The sequence below is a fragment of the Thunnus maccoyii genome, chromosome 20 (genome assembly GCF_910596095.1).
Source record: "Thunnus maccoyii chromosome 20, fThuMac1.1, whole genome shotgun sequence".
Classification (NCBI taxonomy): domain Eukaryota; kingdom Metazoa; phylum Chordata; class Actinopteri; order Scombriformes; family Scombridae; genus Thunnus; species Thunnus maccoyii.
In genome coordinates this window covers 1,084,235-1,093,876 of record NC_056552.1, presented here as the reverse complement: position 1 = coordinate 1,093,876, position 9,642 = coordinate 1,084,235, and positions in this window count along the sequence as shown.

Genomic DNA, 9,642 nt, shown 5'->3' with positions numbered 1-9,642 from the left:
AATTTGCATAAAAACAATCAGAGTGAACATGCTTCAGTGAGGAAAAAGAAAATATTTCATCTTCTCATCATAAACAACGTTTTTGTTTCTTTAATTTAATTCCAGTTTTCATTCCATTAAACTGTTTGATTGAATTAAGATGAAGAAACAGAAACACAGAAAACTGCTGTGATTGTCGTGTTCTCGCTGCTACAAACTAAAAGTCCTGTTTATCATCAGATATGAAAATAAGAGCTGGGACAGTCTGAAAAGTGAACCTGCAACACGTGTGTTGTGATGTCACACAGATGCTAGTAATGTGATCTGATGTGGATCATGTTAATGCAACAGAAACCACATCTGGAGGTGGTCTGGTCTAGGGTTGGGCAATATATCAATATTATATCAATATCATGATATCAGAATAGATATTGTCTTAGATTTTGGATGTCATAATATCATGATGTGGCATAAATGTTGTATTTTTCTTGTTTTAAAGGCTGCATTACAGACTGTTCTAGCTGCCTTTACCCACTTAGTCATTATATCCACATTACTAATGATTGTTTATAAAAAGTCTCATTGTGTAAATCTTCTGTGAAAGCACCAATAATCATCCTCACAATATTGTTGCAATATTGATATTGAGGTTACGTGTGTGTGTGTTTTCTTTTTATCCAGCCAGCTCTGTTTTGTACATAAATTCAACATAACAAGCTACCCGAAGTTAACTGCTGGTAGTCGCCATCACCTCACTTTATACTGAAGTATTGCAAGATGTTTGTTAACATGGAGGGTATTGAACACACCAGCACACAGCTGGAACACTTTACTACAGTGTCAGAGATTTAACTAGTGATGTTTTACTGCCACCCAACCTTCCTGTGAATGCACAATTATTATGCCGATACCATAAAGCTGACGTAATATTCAGTTTCTTGTAATACTATGGGTTAGCAGAAAATGTAAAGACTTTTGGTGTTTTTAATTGCTTACTCTTGGCATTTGAACAGGGCAATGACAGGGCCGGCTTTAAGGAACTGCATGACAGTGGAGGAATTTGACTTTCTACTGGAACGGGTGGCACCAATCATTACTGAGGAAGACACCAGGTTTCAGAAGGCCATCAGTGTGAGGGAACAGTTGTCTGTGACACTATGATTTTTGGCCACAGGTGTTTATCCCATGGGAGAAATAAACACTCCTATTATATGCAGGTCAACACCTCCCTCCTTCCTTGACTTTCACTCCCTCCCTCACTCACCCACAGTTCACATGGTAAAGTTGACCCAGTGGTTCTGAATGGTCTGTAAGACCGTAGTGGAGATCAAGTTTCTACCCTGACTCCCCACATTCACATAGATCTCCAGCAAGCCTCAGATGTTGGTCTCTGAACACACACACACACTCAGCTCACAGTGAAATGGTGAATCTCATCACATTTCTATGTTTTTACTTTTGAAGGTGAAACTTTTCAATCCCTGGGTTCCAGTACTGCATCAGCAGCACAACAGTCTCCCAAATTGTCCTCTCAACATGTGAAGCTCTCTATGAAGTGATGAAAGAGGACTACCTGAAGTTAAAACACTAGAAAAAACACTGAAAGAAAAGTTAATTCTACCAGAACATTGGTAATCTTACATCAGACTACTAATCAGCATGGAACTGAAAATATTACTACTGAATTATACTGTACAATTGTATCTTACCATTTTTCTTTAGACACCAACATCTGAGTCTGGCTGCAGAGCTATAGCCAAGGATTTCTATGAGAAGTGGCTGTAACCAAACCTCCTTGATGCCCTGGATAGAAAGCATATATACATACAGCCCCCGGTCATTCAGGCAGCACCTTCTGAAGTTACAAAGGCCACTTTTCTGTGGTGTTAATGGCTGTTGCAAATTATGGATTTGTTTATGTGAATGTGGGGATCCAGGGCAGCAACGCTGTGATGGCTCGCATGTTTGTCGAAGATGATGCCTCCTCCCTACGGCTTGACCTGCAGAAGCCGTACTCACACAGAGATCTGGATCATGACCAGCGGGTCTATAACTATTGCCTCTCAAGAACTCGGTGGGTAGACAAAAATGCTTTTGGCATTTTAGTGAACAGGCTCTGGGTCTTCAGAACCACTGTCTGCCTGGATCACTGGCGGCTGGTGACTCAATAAAATTGGGGAGGACAGGCGGAAAATCAACATGAAATCTTACAACAAACCGCATCAAACTATATCATTGTCCCACCTGATGAAATCGGAGGGGTGGGGGGCAATTTTATATGCCAATAAAACAATTTGCTTGAGTGATGAAAAGGCTGCTTCTTTAAAGACATTTAGCATGTACATAATGTCTCTAAATGAAGAAGTGCTCATTTTAGCCATGGAGTGGATCAAATGTGTCATTTTACCAACAAAGTGAAATTCAAATTTATAGTATTGTTCTATTGTGACAACAGATTTATGATCTCATCAAAAACAGACAACATATCACATGATTGACATGTGTTTCCTATGTATTTACTTAGTATACAGAAATATATAAAGTAGTACAAAGCTTATAATGTGATACAGGTTCAGATCAGTGCTGAATACTAGAAAGACTGAACACTAAAAACATTCACTGATCTAAAAGTGTAGGTTCACATCAGAAAGTATTAGTGCACGTATCAAATACATGACTTACACACTCTTATCTATGTGCACGACATACAAAATATAGTCTACAAAGCTGACATGTTAACACTAGGGGTTCGGATCATATCATAGATTTGAGTCACAGATACTCAGTTATTGCAATATGAGGCATGAAACCTTCCTCTTTTAAACAGTGAATGAAACAGCCTCTGTCCACATCATCAAAACTTAATGATAACAAACATTCACCGCTAACGTCAGTTAGCAGCTAGATGCTAATTAGCTGCTCAGCTACAGCACATTAAACAGCAGGTAAACAACTCAAATGTCAGGTCGGACGCGTTAGATGCTGGTTTGATCGTTTCTCTTCAAAATCCCTGTTAGCGTTAGCAACATACTGTCTGCCCATGACTTGTACTTACAGTAGTTTGTTTACTTTGTCTTAAATGAGATATTAAATTTTGCAATTAATCCGCAGTTCATATGCCTGCCAAACCGTGGGGGGCAATCCGTACGGATCATGGATCAACTACAATCAGTTACTCCACTAGTTAACACTTGTTATTCTAGTTACTTTAAGCTTATTACTCAATATACAACTCAGCTTAAAAACGAACTAAAGAAACTGTCAGAAGCAAGCAGCCAGACCTCCTGCACTCATTCACTAATCACATCAACATCAACAGGTGACTGAACAACCACTCAATTAAAAACGAATGAATGAGTGAGTCCAGCTAACTCACTGTAACTTCAACAAGCAAACTAACGTTACCCACAACACATTATATGATCTCTGCTGCATTCTTGTTAAGGAGATAAATTCACACAACAGCCACACAGAGACATTTAACCATCAGAGATGAAATTAGCGACCAAAGAGACAGAGAGAGAGAAGCTGTATCTGACTCACGTTATCTGACATCTTCTCCTTTCTTTCATGGAGATGAAGTATTCATGTCATAACGTCCATTTGTAGCTGTTGATCATCTTGTTTGTTAGTTAACAGAACTTTTTGGCTGCTGCTTAACCAGTCTGATATCATTAGCAACAATGACAAACAAGCTAACTCTCCCCGGTAGTGTCCTGCTGCTGCTGCGCTGCACAGTCCAGATAATTTCTCCCATTAGCTTAACAACAGTCCTTAACAGTCCTTCCATAGATGTATAAAGAGTCCTTCAGGCTGCTACAACAAGCTAACTGTTGCGTTGGCTAACGCAAGGAGCTATCTACTGCAGCTACTCTGCCTTACTGTGGAGAGAATTGAAGATGAATTCTGGAAACTATCATTGGACCAACTCGATGTCAATATTGCATTCTGGTTGTTGATTGGTTAGGGAGGACAGCCTCCCTTGGAGCATCATTTTACGTGTCATGGCCAATCACAGATTAGCATGAAAAAATGAAATACATTAAGTCCAATGTAAAAGATCCCACCCTGCGGAGAACAGCAGGCACCCATCCTCTGTCCCCCACTCCACCTCCACCAATTGCGTAATGATTAGTTGATTAATCGATTAGTTGTCAACTATTAAATCAATCGACAACTATTATGATAATCGATTAGTTGTTTGGAGTCATTCTTTAAAAAAAAATCCAGATTCTATAAATATTTTCTGCTTTCTTTAGTCCTCTTTCACAGTAAACTGAGCATCTTTGGTTTGTGGACTGTTGGTTGGGACAAAACAAGACATTTGAGGACGTCATCTTGGGCTTTGGGAAACACTGATTGACATTTTTCACTATTTTCTGACATTTTATAGACCAAACAACTAATCAATTAATGAGAAAATAATCAACAGATTAATCAATAATGAAAATAATTGTTAGTTGCAGCTCTAACCTTTTACATTGGGAACATCAACATATTGAAGGCACATTCATTGCAAAATATGTCATTCTTTTCAGATCTTTTTAAAACACACACCCAGAACAATTCAGCATCAGACTCTTGAACTCCTTTCTCTCCAAACCTCCATTTCTCACAAAACTTTCTTTTTTAATGTGCTTTATCTTTTCATTGGTAGGTTGTCGTTGTAAATGTTGGCTTACTCCTTGTAAATGTTGCCACGTAATAGCTATTTAATTAACAGTAGCTAGCAGCAGACTGGTGGCAAGAGAGGTGCGATGTTGAGTAGCTGATGTCCTGTATGGTAAACAGAACTGCGAAACTAGGAGCCCTCAAGATGGTCTGTGGCTGGCGCTCTTCGACTCAGACTGTCTGGAGCGCTCCTACAGTTAGGTGCATGACTACACTGTATAGGAACAAACATGAGTATTTTCCTCCAAGCCATCATGCCAGATATTTTATACGTGACTATTTTGGTACAAACATTTACCGCCAGCATGGTGGACAGCCTTCCAAGATTCACTCGTCAAACAGGAAATCCACCAGTAATTTTGGATGGTCTACACCCACTGAACTGTAAAAATTAGCTGTACCTGTGCCATCCAGATACACATGTAATTTACAAAACAAATGTCACGTTAGAACATCTTCAAAGTCAACTTGTATGAACATGTCATTTTTTGGAATGTAAAAGGCACATTATGTTTTTCTATTTTACAATGAAACATCTAGCTCTGCCTCGCTGTCTTTAAGCATTAAATGCTTTAAATTTGGTGGAGTTGAGGTGGAGTGTATGTGTGGTGGTAGGGTGGTGGTGGTGCACTTGAGGGTATGAAACACACCTTGGGGTGTGTATGGTGTTCCTGCTTCTTTGTGTGCATAGTGGGTCATATTCTGATCTTGCTCTTGTATGTCATACAAAACAGTCATTACATTTTTCTTCACTCTTGTTCTCAATGCCAAACCATTAATTTGTCTCAGCTCTGCTGCCACCTGTTGTCCAAATGTAGACTCTGTATCTTCAGGATTCTTGGAGTCTGACTGTATGGTTTTGGACATCTCTCTAAGCATCATGAGCTTCTGGAGCTTTGTTTCAGTCTCAGCAGATTTGATGCTTTTCTGAGCCTTTTTGAAAGGCTGCTGACTGACACTGGACTCACATGCATTGATGGTAGGAGATGGACTTGGAGCTCTTGATGATTCAAGGAGTGTTGTACTTGGTCTTGATCCAGGCTGAGTATCTGTACATTCCAGTGTTAAAGAGGATCCAGCGTGCAACACTTCCTCATCACTGGATTCCTGGACCTGTGTTTCTGCATCGTCCTCGTCATCTTCAAACTGTTGGAGAAATCAAAAAGTATTGAGATTTCATATACCTGCTATTTGATTAGTCTATAAGCATTTAATTGCATCAACAAAGTTTAACAATGATATACAGACACAGTCTAAATAAATACACACATTTCTTTATTTTTTATATTTTGTTTTTTATTTTTAGATTTATAACAAGATTGTTCAACTGATTGCCAATTTCAAAATATAATTGACAGTTGATCTATCAGATTAATGATTAATTAACTCCATCCCTGATGTGCCATCATTAAATAATGGTCCTGGAATAGCCCCAAAAGGGACTTTGCAATATGTAGCTACTGGTGTCACTGGTTGCTTCGTGGTCACTCTAAATTTGCTGTCGGGCTCCTACTACTTTGTCTCTTGTTGGCGGTGTTACAAAGGTGATTAATGGTTTCGTACAAACATTTATGGTACAATGCAAGGCTGATAGTTGCCAGTCCAAGTAGCTGGTCACATTCCATCCTACATACAGGCATATACAGAGGATGTCAGAGTAAACACTTATCTACCAAGTCTAATACGCACTTTGCCATCTATCTCTGTCTGTCTCATCCGAGTAGAGCTTTTACTGAGACAAACACTGACTTCCATACGTGTCTGTATGTAGGATGTAGCAGGAGCCCAACAGAAAGTTTAGAGCAACCATATGGACACCATGAACAATGAGACAAGGGGCTACATAGGTGAGCCATATCAGTTTGTGGATCTTTGGAATAGTGTACATCCAAATATCAAAACACAATTTCAATGTCCCTTTTGGGCATCAGGATGGAGAGGTGCTTACAACAAGGCTGCTCTCACTTGGCGGGAACCACAAATTAATTCAGAAAGTCAAGGTTTCTCTTTAGCCACCGCTGCTTTGAAGAGAGAGGCTTGTCTTCACGTCCACTCAGCAGGGGTTTCTGCAGATAGCAGAACTGTGTCCTCAAAGGCAACCTGAACAACCACTGAACGCCTGTGGGAGATTTTTGACTGATGTGTTGGACAGCGCTCTCCACCACCATCATCAATACACCAAATTAGGGAATATCTTTTTGATGAATGGACTCTGGAACAACACTTCCAAAAGATATTCCCTCATTTGGTGGTGGAGAGCGCTGTCTAACACGTCGGTCCAAATTGGGTTGAAATTGGGTTGAGATCTGGTGACTGTGAAGGCCACAGCATATGATTCACATCATTTTCATACTCACCAAACCATTCAGTGATCCCTTGTGACTTATAGACCAGACCAGCAAATACAGCTACTTCAAAAAGCATCATGGCCGGGCCCCTTTTTGGGGATAGAAAACCTCAGGTCTGATAAATGTTAATGCATTTTGTGTTCAGCTGAGAATTTTGACAAGTTTGTACGCATTCATTTCATGTTAAACAAACCTTTGTTTTATAGACATGTCTAATAATTATATTGTTATCCTGCCTGAACCTGAGCATTTGCGATACCTGATTAAATTACGGTTGATCGGTCAGCTGTCGTGTTCCTTCAGCCTCCATCCGTCCAAGCAGATCAATGACCCGACACAGCAGTCGTCACTAACATAACTATTAAAGTTTAGTACTAGTCTTAACTAGTGAAGACTAGTTATGGTCCTTTGTAAGTAATAAAAGAGTGATATTACCAGTTATGAAGTGTTTCCCACACATGTATAGATGGGAAGACACTGGGTCCATTAGCTTCTCCTCCTTATCTTGTCTCCAGATAGCTTGAAGCCATAAAACTCTCCTTTTTGGATGCCTTCCTTTTCCAGGAAGGAACTGGAGATCTGGTTTTGTGTGTTTATTAGTTTTACAACCTGCGACACAACAGCTTTTCGGCATTTTCCTCTGTGTGTGTGTGTGCGTGTGAGTGTGTGTCTGAATACAAATGAGGAAGCTAAAAGCTGAATTTGTATCCACAACAAGAAATGTCTCAATCCAACCAATCAGACATGGAGGAATTTAACCAACAACTACTACAAACACACACATGCATGCACAAACACACACACACACACACACACACACACACACACACACACAAACAGAAACACTCTGACAGGTAATTTTCTGGTGAAACACTCAGCGACGCTTCTGCAACATTTTCATGTCAAAATGATTTGACAGTTTTAAAATGAAGACAGGAGGAAGAGGAGGAGGAGGTGGAGAGGAGGGGGAGGAAGAGAGGAGGAGGGGAAAGAGGAGTAGAGGATAAGGAGGGAGAAGAGGAGGAGGAAGAGGAACAGGATAAGAAGGAAGAGGAGGAGGAGGAGAGAAGAGAGGATGCGGAGGAGGAGAGGAGACGAGGAGGAGGAAGAAGAGAGGGAAGGGTATATAGAGTAAAATAAATATTGATCAGAATGATGAGGATCTAATCGATGATGCAGAGCATGTTGTGTTTAAATAAACTGATCAATCATCACAGATCAACCTGATCAATACATGAGACTGAAGTCTGAACACAAGCTGTTATTAGAGCTGCAACTAACGATTGTTTTCATTATCAATTAATTGATCAGTTGTTGGGTCCGTCTCATCAATATTCTGTTCATAAGGAGAGAAAATCTGACATGTTTAAGAAGCTGGAAGTAGCAAATATTTGGATTTTTTGCTTAAAAAATGAGTCAAACGATCAATTGATTTGCTGTTGATCGATTAATCGTTGCAGCGTTTGGTTGTTATAAGTTTCTCTGCTGTGAAGACCAGACTGCAGATTAACCCTTTAACACCGCAGCCATCAGTGTGTGTGTGTGTGTGTGTGCATGCAGTCTAACATCCAATAATTGTTTTCGTCTGTCATGATCTCAAGTTGCCATGGCAACAGACGAAGAGCAGCAGGTGGCAGAATTACTGTGATTGCAGAGATTCAGACAGGTGATTCACCTCAGACTGACGACAATAACAACAATAATGACAATAACAATGATAATAATAATAGTAATAACAACAAAAACAACAACAACAACAATAATAACTATTATAACAATAATAATAATAGTAATAATAGTAATAATTATAATAATAAATTATGCTTTCATCCTTCAAACTAAAGTCAAGAAGAAGAACAGAATATTGAGCAATAAAAAAAATATAAAAACATGTTGATCAATGTCTGATTAGTTTGGACAAAGCAGAACCTGATCAACAGAATTCAAAAGTCAAAATGACAATATGACATCTTAACCTCATAAACATGCTGCATCATAACGTATAACAACAGGAGAAATCAACTCTATTAATATGATATATATATATATATATATATATATATATATATATATATATATATATATATATATATACACACACATATATATATGACTAAATGTTCCATCAACATGATTCTTATATCTGTCAAACATGGACCTGCTCATCTATCTACTCATATACACATATTTAATGTGTGTTGAAAACCTGACAAGTTAAAGTCCTGAATGAAAAATCCTACTATAGTAAAAGTACATAAGTACTTTGAGCTTGATGTAGTTTAAGTATTGCAGGAAAAATAGTGGTTTAGTATCTCTGACTTAAGCTTGTTATATTATCCATTGTGTCAAATCTTCATCTGAAAAGTAACTAAAGCTGTCAAATAAATGTAGTGGAGTAGAAATGTAGTGGAGTGGAAGTATAAAATGGAAATACTCAAGTAAAGTACCTCAAACCTGTACTCAAGTACAGTACTTGAGTAAATGTACTTGACTGCTTCTTTCGGTCACATGACCCTCACCCTGCAGGTCGTAGCGAAATTCACCTGTAAACAATTACACCAACAACAACAGTGTGTTTTACAAACAAATAGTTTAATTGAAAACACGTCATGAACGACAGCCAATGAAACGTCAGAGCACAAAG